This window comes from Schistocerca cancellata, chromosome 2 (assembly GCF_023864275.1).
Source record: "Schistocerca cancellata isolate TAMUIC-IGC-003103 chromosome 2, iqSchCanc2.1, whole genome shotgun sequence".
In the NCBI taxonomy this organism is placed as follows: Eukaryota; Metazoa; Arthropoda; class Insecta; order Orthoptera; family Acrididae; genus Schistocerca; species Schistocerca cancellata.
The window spans coordinates 222,610,297-222,622,456 of NC_064627.1; the positions used below are offsets into that span (position 1 = coordinate 222,610,297).

At 46.2% G+C, this 12,160-nt stretch overlaps 1 protein-coding gene and 1 pseudogene across 1 annotated transcript in view; both read right to left on the reverse strand.

Moving 5' to 3' along the window:
* LOC126152618 (protein Wnt-1-like) overlaps window positions 1-12,160 on the reverse strand; it is a 218,193-nt gene that overhangs the window by 156,582 nt on the left and 49,451 nt on the right. The gene's annotated exons all lie outside the window — the stretch shown is intronic.
* Window positions 7,565-7,685, reverse strand: LOC126163536 (5S ribosomal RNA; annotated as a pseudogene).

Sequence of the window (12,160 nt, forward strand, 5' to 3'; positions counted from 1 at the left end):
ACGGCCATGTAAAGTGATTTAGCCGGACCCTCGCGGTGTACGTCTGCGCGAGACAGCATTATGGACGGTTTTGTCGTTCCGAACTCGCTGTTGCAGCTACAAGAATACAGGCCGGGTGATGGCCTCACGAAACCTTTCCATGTTAACACGAAACTGTTTTAATACTTCGAGTGGTTCAAATGGTTCAAATGGCTCAAATGGCTCTGAGCACTATGGGACTCAACTGCTGAGGTCATTAGTCCCCTAGAACTTAGAACTAGTTTTACCTAACTAACCTAAGGACATCACAAACATCCATGCCAGAGGCAGGATTCGAACCTGCGACCGTAGCGGTCGTGCGGTTCCAGACTGCAGTGCCTTTAACCGCACGGCCACTTCGGCCGGCAATACTTCGAGTGATCACAGCAACTGTGTGATCACAAAACTTCATAGTTTTAACATTATGTGCCACTAGAACGACGCTATTTACTCACTTTGACGTATAACAAAATTATAGTGCACTGTCACAACAGGTAGCAGATTAAAACTATGTGCCGGACGGAGACTCGAACTCGGGACCTTTGCCTTTCGCGGGCAAGCACTCTACCATTGTTTTTTAATCTCATTTTGTTAGTTTTCGTTCGTTGTATCTGCTCGGAGCGGACGTCACAAGACACCCTTTGAGTTCGTCGCTGATCCATCAACTCAGTTTCTTTTATTTCAGAGGGCAGCAAATCCCCTGACCGAACACGCTGAGTTACCGTGCCGGCACCATCTGAGCTACCCAAGCACGACTCACGACCCGTCCTCACAGCTGTGTATACTTCATCAGACATGAGGCATGTCTTACATTGTCAATGCACGGATTACACGTTAAGGATTGCGAATCCTTTGACTTCCTTCAATAACTGTGTCGCTAACTTCCTTTCATATCGGTTGAATGCGAAACGAGTGTTCCAGTCTCTCACGTTGTGGTAATCAGTGCGTTACTAATCTGTAGCATACCTTTTCATATTGTAGCGCTGAATGCAAATGGAGATGTCAGTATAAACAGTCATCAGGTATAATAACTTCACAATCTTTCTTACTCCCAAATATTTATTTTACTGAAAAAGTATCATTTAATTCAAAAAGAACGAAACAGCTCTACGTCATTAAGAACGTTCCCGCGATGAAGAAATTTGTTACTTTTTCCTCTTGAATCAGTGCATTTAAAATCTTATTTGGCTATGGAACCGAACTTTGGCCTAATATTGTCAGTAAAAAATTTCTATTAAAAAAGTTTCCAGTTATGGCTACGGAGTATTCCCAAGGCTATCTGTGGAGCACGTTTTACGAGGCTTTATTCGGTGTTTTCCATTTCCGCTTTGCAAAGACTTATGGATGACATGACCCAACCACCCTGGAAGTTCCATCTTGTCATGAATTGAAACTAGAAGCATGTTATTTTATATATTAAAGGTCGGGCAGCCATAGCAAAAGTTCCCCGTGGTAAATAAAATCTTACGCACTAGTCCTTAAAATACTTTTAGTAAAAAGTCACTAACGGTTTCGCATCAGTAGGGATGCCACTTTTTAAAACGTCTATCTCCTGAAGACGCTTCTCTGCTCATACGAAACTGGTAGTGACTTTTTAATAAAAGTATTTAAACAACCAGTGCGAAAGATTTTATTCGCCTTGTGAAACTAGAAAATTACTCATTCCCTCCTAGCAAATTCATCTTGACAGTGTGACTTTTAACGAACACAAATACTTTGCTTGTCAAGCACTGTATCCTGAATTCGATGAAGCAAGGCAACGTTACTCATTATTATTATTATTGTAATGAAGAAAATATTATTATAGAATTCGTTCGTAATACGAAATGGCAGTACGTTTCTTTATTTGATGATGCACGTGCAGTTTACTGGCCGTAAAAAAGTATCGAAATTTTCTTACTTTAGTCGATACACAAAATTTAAAGGAGAATGCCCATCAGGCCGTGGGCCTTATTTAACTATAACAGACTCTGCTATTAAAACTGAACTTTTGTTGTGAGTTAATCACCGAATAAATTTACACTTAGCTGCTTTGCTTTTATCAGCTCTACAATCCATAAACAGTTACCTAAACAAATTCTTGCCTAAACAAATTCTTTTAACCAGTAAATCGGCCAGTATTACCAATTACTAAGAAATATTGCTGAAAGGGGAAAAAACCCAACTACCACGCACTCTGCACTTAACTGAATGCCTTGTTGCATTTATGAGGAAACTGTAACATTTTCTTTTACCAACGTCATAAGTTTTTCCTGATAAGTTAACATGTAATGGCAGATTTCTCTGTGAAACAGTAAGCCTCCCATCTTACGCTCCTCTGTTCGTTTCTAGATAGTCCCACAATTCATTTTGTCTTGTCTCATCATATGTGTTTATCGTGTTTCCGTTCATCTGTATCCCCAAGCCTTCTATCACTTCCATTGCCGCCAGTGCACTCAGTTAAAATCTGATACCTGTATTTTGTCTGTGTTACTCTACTTTCCATAAAGTAAAATAAGTTGTGGTTTTTAGGACTCCGTACCTCAACCGGTGGAAAGAAACTAATACAATCACTTTGTTGTCCGTCTGTCTGCCTCCTGTTTATCTGACGGGCTGTTAAAAACCCTTCTTCCTCATGAACGGGCGTACAATCGGAATATACGGCCATGTATGTCACATATTTTGATACTCGCGAACACTCTCATCAAAACCTATAGTGTACTTCCCGTCGACCTAGAATCATGAAATTTGACAAGAGTAAGGCGTTTTTGAAGTAAAGGAAAAAATCCAAATGTTCTCAGTTTGTAATTCAAATGGTTCAAAGGGCTCTGAGCACTAAGGGACTCAACATCTGAAGTCATCAGTCCCCTAGAACTTAGAACTACTTAAACGTAACTAACATAAGGACATCACACACATCGATGCCCGAAGCAGGATTCGAACCTGCAACCGTAGCAGTCGCGTGGTTCCGGACTGAAAGGCCTGGAACCACTCGGCCACCGCGTCCGGCTCAGTTTGCAATTATATCACACAAGAAAGATATTTTTTTGTCGTTTGTTAAGCAACTGTCTGTCCTGTTGAGAGCCCTTTTTCTCCGGAGATGGTAGACGTATATCTTGCCTCTATCGATACATAATCAAGACTATGTGGAGCCCTCGGTGCGCTAGTCCTAATAACACTTTTACGGGCTTTTGTCTTGTTTAGCTACTACCGTAGCAGATGTGCCAAGAGTTGGATCGCATGTTAAATTTGAAACTTTTCACAATATCGGTGTGCTATTGATCATAATGTAAAATACGCCTGTTCTATCTAAAAGAGCGCTTGATGACACTCGTCTTGCCAGAATAAGTGAATCAGTAAATAAAAGTATATCGAAAAACTGTAAGCGTTTACTGACTGCTGGTTTATCTCCTAAAACTGCTGTTCTCTCACTGCGCCTGCGCGGCTCCCATACCTGCAGTGGCACTGGTGTTACAGCAGTGAGTCATGAAAGCCGGGCTGGGTCGATCGGAGCCAAACCACCTGCTGCTCGAATCGCAAGCTGCCCAACTACCGGTCGCCCGTAAATCGGTGTTACATGTATCTAAGTCAGCGCGAGACACGACGCACGCTGAGCGGACGATTTCGCTCGCCACGCAGCACGAAACATCGCAGTGCTGATGCAGCCGCAGCTCCCTGCGATGTGACAAGGCGATGGCCGCAGGGCGGGGTCCTGCCGATAGCAGTTGCTGCCGTGCACAGAGCAGGCTGCACTTTATTGCGCCTCAATAAACACCTGTTCAGAGTTCCCTGTTGCCGCTGGAAACGATACGAGTTACCGCGACAGCTTGTCATTATTTACTTTCGCCCCTTCGGCTGTACATTTCTAAGTAGTCACTTGCTCGGAATTTACGAGGCGCCTGCGAAGAATCGAGGCAGTCACCGTGGACCGGCGGCGAGAGGCGGTTCTGTAGCAGGGAGGAGGGTTTTGGGGGGAAGGAGGACTGGCGAATGCATGATGATACCGTAGGAAGTCGCTTGAACTACGTGTATTCTCCTTACAACGAACGAAACCCATCTTAAACTTTAGCTCAGAACAGAGGTAATCAAGTCGAACGGCTTTAATGAACTAAGTTCTCGTCACGGAAGTGACTCGTCACTTCCCTGTCGCGCATTGCCGGTCGCTTGACGTGGGTGTGATCCTTAATGACTGACTGGTCCGACCGCCACATATGTATGTTCCCGCAACCATTTGGTGGCATATGAAGATGAAGCTTTCAGCTTCGAAACCGGTCGTGGAATAAATTAAGAAAATTACTTGCAGCTGAAGCAAATTTTCATTCTATAAAGCCGGCCGCTGCGCCGAACGGTTCTAGGCGCTTCAGTCCGGGACTGCGTTGCTGCTACGGTCGCAGTTTCTAATCCTGCCTCGGGAATGGATGTGCGTGATGACCTTAGGTTAGTTAGGTTTAAGTAGTTCTAAGTCTAGGGGACTGATTACCTCAGATGTTAAGTCCCATAGCGCTTAGAGGCAATTTGATTCTATAAACTCGTTCATTTACTCTTTGTAAGTTCCCCACTATGTGTTTCTGCACAAAATCGAGCCCAAAATTACTTCCCACTCTATAGAAAGTCTACAGTTTGTGTATTCACAACAGCGACCGCTGTTATCCAATTTATACTCGTATGCCAACCTTTGACTCAACAGAATCTAACTTCAAATGAACTGTAACTGGTCTGAATACGATTTGTCTTAATATTAAGTGCGCATCTGAAGTAAAGCAATTACCTGGCCCTAATCAAAGAATACATTTACGTCGCGTCTTGAAACATTGCTGCGGATTTCTCGGAAGCACACCAGCAAACAAGCAGCGTCTAGGCTAGATTTATACTTTCAAATAAATTTTCCAAACAGTATTCGAACTGTTGCATACCATATGGTGCATATGTGGCAATGCTTAATGATTAACCTCCTTTAAACAGTGGGATGGGGAATGTATCTTTTCCAATTTAATTATATTCCAAGACAATTATTTTAGAATGAAGTGTGTATTCAAATTCCAGAGTAAAACTTCGCATGATCTTCACACATATCATTGTGTCTGTACGATACTTCACTGAACAATACTTCACACATAACATTGTTCTGAATAATACTATGCTTAAAGTTAACAATGATCTAAAAAGAGTACAATGTTAACAGAGACTTCCTATAAAAACTAAACAGCTTAATCAGTTGTTATGTTAATGCATGACTCAGAGAAGTGAAGTGGTCTTTCTCCCCGAGCAAGTGAAGAAAGTTAACTAGCTGACAGTAATCATTCCGAAAAACGATCTGCGTAGTGGTGCAGTCTTACCCTAGACTACTACTCTTCAAGAAGTCTGTAGACGGTTAAGAGCTGAACTGTAAAAATCGAGCAGTGTTCTGGAAGGCCGGCCGTTGTGGCCGACCGTTTCTGGGCTCTTCAGTCTGGATCCGCGCGACCGATACGGTCGCAAGTTCGAATCCTGCTTCGGGCATGCATGGTTGTGAAGTCCTTAGGTTGGTTAGGTTTAAGTAGTTCTAAGTTCTAGGGGACTGATGACCTCAGATGTTAAGTCCCATAGTGCTCAGAACCATATGAACCTTTTTTTCTGGAAGCCGATACCGAAAACTGTCGGTTCCAATGACGAAGGAAAATTTGACACCATACTCGGTCTTAGAGTCATCAGTGCACACGAAGGTGCTATCGTTAGGTAGCGTGCGGAAGTCGACAAACTTACAGCTATAGATCGAATCCGGAGTAGCGTCCTTGAGAGCGAGTGAAGTCCAAGATCAACACGGGCCGCCGCACAAAGCCAAAGCGGTGAAGTGTTCACACCCATCGGGAATGTGGCAGATAACGTGAAGTTACGCTGTAGCCGAAAGCGAACTCCGAGAAGCGAGAAGTAACAGACAAAGGGCGAGCCCCAAACTGGTGGTCAAGATAGTTGTTGGCAAAGAGGGCATAGAATAGGTAGCCGGGCATGGCAGACAAACTGCGTGGAAAATTGGAAATTTGCGGTAAATGTAAATGTCGTGTGACTAGGGCCTCCCGTCGGGTAGGCCGTTCGCCGGATGCAAGTCTTTCGATTAGACGCCACTTCGGTGACTCGCGCTTCGATGGGGATGAAATGATGATGATTAGAACAACACAACACCCAGTCCCTGAGCGGAGAAAATCTCCGAACCAGCCGAGAATCGAACCCGGGCCCTTCGGATTGACATTCTGTTGCGCTGACTTTTTTTTTTCGATATAGGTCGTTGCGTGTGGTCTGGGCAGACGTCACAAGACATCCGTTCAAGTTGATCGTTGATTCCTTGCTCAGTTTTTTTTATTACAGAGAGCACGCAGCCCTCTGACCGAACACGCTGAGCTACCGTGCCGGCGTCCTCTCAGCTATCTGGCGCGGACATTTGTGGTAAGGTCCCATGGGACCAAACTGCAGAGGTCATCGGTCCCTAAGCCAACACTCTACTTAATCTAACTTTAACTTACACTATGGACAACACATACCCACATTCCCGAGGGAGGACTCGAACCTCCGACGTGGGGAGCCGCACGGACCGTGAAGAGACGCCTTAGAGCGCGCGGCTACCCCTCGCGGCAAAACGGCGTGCATTTCCGCTGAGGAGGATCTCATGCCGGTATGAAAGTGGTAGATCGGCAGCTTCTGGGTAGAGAATCTCAACCGGGATAATGTAAAAAGCGCCAGTGGGCAAAGGTATTCCACGATGGTGGATTGTGTTAAGATGGAAGGAATAAATGAACGCCAGTACTCTAGTTTTGAACGGGCAAGGGATCGGTACAAACGGAGGAGTGTGGTCCGAGCCTCTCCCCAGGAAGTGCCGCTTATGACACGTAAGACATTGAGGGACCGGATACAGCGTGCGGCAGGTGAGACACGTGGGAGGACCAAGATTGTTTCCCATCACGCATGAGCCCCGGGAATTTCGTAGTTTCACAGAACGGAAGAACAACAGGCCCATGATGTAAAGACGGTGGGAGAAACCCACTGCGCCGCCAGAAATTCATACAGACGATTTTGCCAAGGGAAAAGCGAAAGCCATTGTCGACTCTCTACGAGTAAAGACGACTGAGACATCGCTGAATACGCTGCTCAATGAGACAACTCCATAGGGACCTACAATAAATAGCAAAGTTGTCGACGAAAGGGAGTTGGAGATGCCTGGTGGGAGACAGCCCATACTAGGGTTACTGGCTATAGGAAAGAGGACGACGCTCAGGATGTTCAAGTGAGAGAGCATTTACTAAATATTTACGTAGCATGAATCTGAGACGGAACTTGGGTGCCTAGCTAGTTGTAGGAAACCGCCTAAAACAGTTTCGAGGCTGGCTGGCTCACCACACCTCTCAATCAGATAGTTCTTCAATTGGCATTACGAAGCTGAACGTACCCTTCCTGCAAGGACTCTCAGGGGAGGACGCGGATAGGAGGGGCGTGGGGTCAGCACACCGCTCTCCCAGTCGTTATGGCGGTATTATTGACCAAAGCCGCTGCTATTCGGTCGAGTATCTCCTCAATTGGCTGAGTGCACTCCTTAAAATGGCAACAGCGCATGGCGGCTGGCTGGATGGTCACCCATCCAAGTGCCGGCCACGCCCAACAGCGCTTAACTTCGGTGATCTCACGGGAACCGGTGTATCCACTGCGGCAAGGCCGTTGCCGTCGACAGTTTGTACCAGATAAAAATTGTCTTCACCGTGGCAAAAATAAATAATACTGAAAATGTGACGTTTGTGATCTGTATCAGTGAAAAATATGAAACCAAGTCATATGTTGTGCGACTGCATTGCCATCTAAATAGGGCTCGTTCGCAGTTTTCTCCTGTTCCTCCTCCTGTCGTTCAGACAGCGTGGCACGGCGGTGCGAAAAGTGTGCAGCCAGGCTGATTGCTACAGTATGCGAGCCAGGGAACGGTTAGTGAACTGAATGCTTGGCCATCCCTGATCCTTTCTGAGTCATCAGCTTCTGAGTGGTGTGATGTGCCCTTACACGAATTCCTCTCCTACCAAGCTGTTCATCTCCAAGTAGCACTTGCAATCTGCATTCTCAGTTATTTGCTGGATGTGTTCCTCTGCAGTTTGTACCCTCTACTGCTCCCCCTAATACCATGAAAGGTATTCCCTCATGTCGTAACAGATGACCTATCGTCCCTTTCCTTCTTTTTGACAGTATTTTCCACATATTCCTTACCCCTCCGATTCTGTGCAGGATCTCATTTCTTACCTAATCAGTCCACCTAATTCTCAACATTCTTCTGCAGCACCACATCCCAAAGGCTTCGATTCACTACTGTTCTGGTTTTCACACAGTCCATGTCTCACTACCATACAATGCTGTGCTCCAAACGTACATTCTCAGAAATTTCTTCCTCAAATAAGGCCTATGTTTGATACTAGTAGCCGAACAGTGTAAGGCGGTACAGTCATGGACTGTGCGGCTGGTCCCGGCGGAGGTTCGAGTCCTCCCTCGGCATGAGTGTGTGTGTGTGTGTATGTGTGTGTGTGTGTGTGTGTGTGTGTGTGTGTGTGTGTGTGTCCTTAGGATGCTTTAGGTTAAGTAGTGTGTAAGCTTAGGGACTGATGACCTTAGCAGTTAAGTCTCGTAAGATTTCACACACATTTGAACATTTGATACTAGTAGACTTCTCTTCGTTCCTTTTTCTCAATGCTACTCTGCTTTTTATGTTTTTCTTGCTCTGTCCGTCATCGGTTATTTTACTGTCTAGGTAGCAGAATTCCTTACCTTCATCTACTCCGTGACGCTGATAGATTAAAACTGTGTGCGACCAGACTCGACCTCTGTACCTATTCCTTTCGCGGACAAGTGCTCTGCCTTCTAATCTAGCCAAACACGACTCAAGACCCGACCTCACAGTTTTAATTCCTCCAGTACATCGTCTCCCACCGTCCAAACTTCCAAATTTCATTCTATAAGTTTCTCGCAGTTCTCATTTCAGCTACTTCTAACTACTTTCGTCTTTCTTCGATTTATTCTCAATCCGTATTCTGTACTCACTAGACTGTTCAAATGGCTCTGAGCACTGTGCGACTTAACAGCTGAGGTCATCAGTCCCCTAGAACTTAGAACTACTTAAACCTAACTAACCTAAGGACGTCACACACATCCATGCCCGAGGCAGGATTCGAACCTGCGACCGTAGCGGTCGCGCGGTTCCAGACTGAAGCGCCCCTAGAACCGCTCGGCCACTCCGGTCAGCATTAGACAGTTCATTCAACTCAGCAGATCATTTAATTATTTTCCATTTTTACCGAAGATGACAATGTCATCAGCGAAACATATCATTGATATCCTATCACCTTGAATTTTAATTCCATCCCTGAACCTTTCTTTTATTTCCGTCATTGGTTCTTCGATGTAAAGACTGAACAGTAGGGGCGAAAGACTACATCCCTGATCTACATCATTCCGAGGCTACCGGTGAGTGCTTTTAAAGAGGGTGACTAACAAGCATTAGTAGCTTATGTTCCCATTTCTTACATCGCCTTGGAAACAGCAAGAAAGCTTTGTCAACAACAGATTAAATTACGTGCCACTGAGGCACTTCTCCGTAAGATGCGTTTGGCTACCTCTAACAGGTACAAAACATTCGCGGTATCCACTTTGTGCCACCGAGTGGCGTTTCTTAGTCGCTGCTCGTGTTCCCCACCGTTAACAATTAACGACCGCGTCGGTCACAGCGCGTCGATGTCGGCGGTGGTGGTGGCTGCGAACACGGCGCCGCTTTTTGCTCTCCGCTCGGCCGGAGATGCGGCGCGGTCGTGCGTGGCGACGGCAGCGGACGCGCTGCCGGTCGCTGGGGTGTGTTGTGTGGCGCCGCCCGTACCGCGAAACGAGAGGTCGGCGCCGCAAGAAGCCGCCGCGATGCGCGACACATCGGTAATTAAATCATTAGCGTGGCCTGCCGGCGCTCATTCGCCAGCCGCCGGCAAGAAAGGCGGCGTCGCCGACCTGCCGCGCGGACGCGCTCGGTAAACCGGACGCCCTGCGCACACAGCAATTCCAGCAGAGCCAAAAAACAAACAGATGCTCCGTGGACCGCGACAATTGTGCGCCTCCAGGTATTTCACCCGCAACTCCTCTGTGCTTGGTGACCAAAAGCCGGGAGGTAGCATCAAAGGCAGCATCCCGGTAGCACATTTTCTGAAATTAATTTTATCAGTATTGTGACGGTCTGGGAGAAGCTTCAAGAAAAGCGTTAAATAATGTTGCAGACACAGTTACATCATCTAAAGAAGCACCTAAACTGGCATGAAACAGGTCGTGGTTTTCACAAACTTTCTACAGCCCGAGCGGAGTTTGTTGCCTTCGTACAACAATGTGGGCATTTGGCTGCGACTACGAAATGAAACGAATAGATCGATCACGATAGAATGAGTGGCTCTGCAGTATTCAGAGCTTAGAAATAATAATATGAAAATAATATTGCGAGTCTTTTTTGTTTTCCAGCGTGGAGAAGCGTGGAACATCAATAGTTAATCGTCAGTAAGTCTCAAGTTTCGGAAGATGACTGAAGAAGACATACCAAAAACAGACTCACTTCAGTGCATAGAACATTTCTCCAAGACTTTAACTCACAGGGGTACAATTATGCATCTATATGAAAAAAAAACAACGTAAATCAGTTACAAACTATGGCACGTGCACACACTTTATTGAACATGTATGCGTCACTATAGATGGCTCAAATGGCTCTAAGCACTATGGGACGTAACATCTGAGGTCATCAGCCCCATAAACTTAGAACTACTTAAACCTAACTAACCTAACGACATCACACACATCCATGGCCGAGGCAGGATTCGAACCTACGACCGTAGCAGCAGCGCGGTTCCAGACTGCAGCGCCTAGAACCGCTCGGCCACAGCGGACGGCGTCAATATAGATATTCGGATTTAGGTTATAACATGTTCAACATGCCTGCCATGACGATGTTGTGGCACAGACGAATAGCGAAATTCTCGATGACCAGCTAAACTGTCGGAACGTCGATGCTGTCATTGACCTCCTGAATGGCTGTTTTCAGTTCAGCAATAGTTATTGCTGTACACCTTATCTTTAATATAGCCCCGAAAAAGGGGTCTGATGTGTTCACATCCGGGGAATACGGTGGCCAATGGAGGATCATAAAAGTGGGCACTGGGTACCCCAGAGCCAGAATGCCATCCACAAAGTGCTCCTCCAGGACTTCAAACGCCCACGAGGGTGCATCCGTAGCGAGTAGCACGTCTCGAGCCTCGATGACGACTTGTGTAGCAAAAATGTGTTTCATCCGAAGAGCAGACACGTTTCCGTTGATGACGGTCGAATCCCTATCGCCTCGTGCTCACATCAGTCGTTGGGTCAACACCTGAACACGTAGGGGTGGTCTGCTGCGGAGCTCCATGTTGAACAATGTACGATGAACGGTGTGCTCCAAAACACTTGCACGTGCACCAGCAGGGTGCTCTTCAGGCAGAGATGTCTCAGAGCATATGAGCCTCCGAATCACACGTTCTGTGAAGAGATGTGGACGTCCAGCTATTTAGTGCCTTGTGGTAGTTTCACTGCCCTTTTACCCATTTCCGTAGATGCACAAGAAGTAGCACGCGAACATTCGACCAGCTTCACCGTTTTCGAGATACTCGTTCACAGGCACTGCGTGATGATAATCTGCCCTTTGTCAAAGTCGCTTATCTCAATGGATTTCCCCATTTGGAGCCCATATCTTCACTAGAGTGATCCTCCGTCCATTTCTGCACCGTACTTTTGTTACAGTGTCACGTGACCGCAACGCCACCAGGCGGCGTCCAATCAGTGTAGTTCGCATCCAGTTTGATTCACCGTAGCCTACCTCGGGCTAACAGGAGAGAGGGTGTGTGTGTGTGTGTGTGTGTGTGTGTGTGTGTGTGTGTGTGTGTGTGTGTGCGTGCGAGAGAGAGAGAGAGAGAGAGAGGAGGCTGAACGAAGAACTGCACGTTTCGTTCAAGGTATCGTTTAGAAAGCCCGAGAGCATTATGGAGAGACCCAACGAACTTCATTGTGTAACCGTTCTTTAAAGAGTGTGTATTCAGAGACGAATATTAGATTAAATTCTGTAATACTAAATGGTATAAGAGCCAAAAAACGGTAGTTGTAT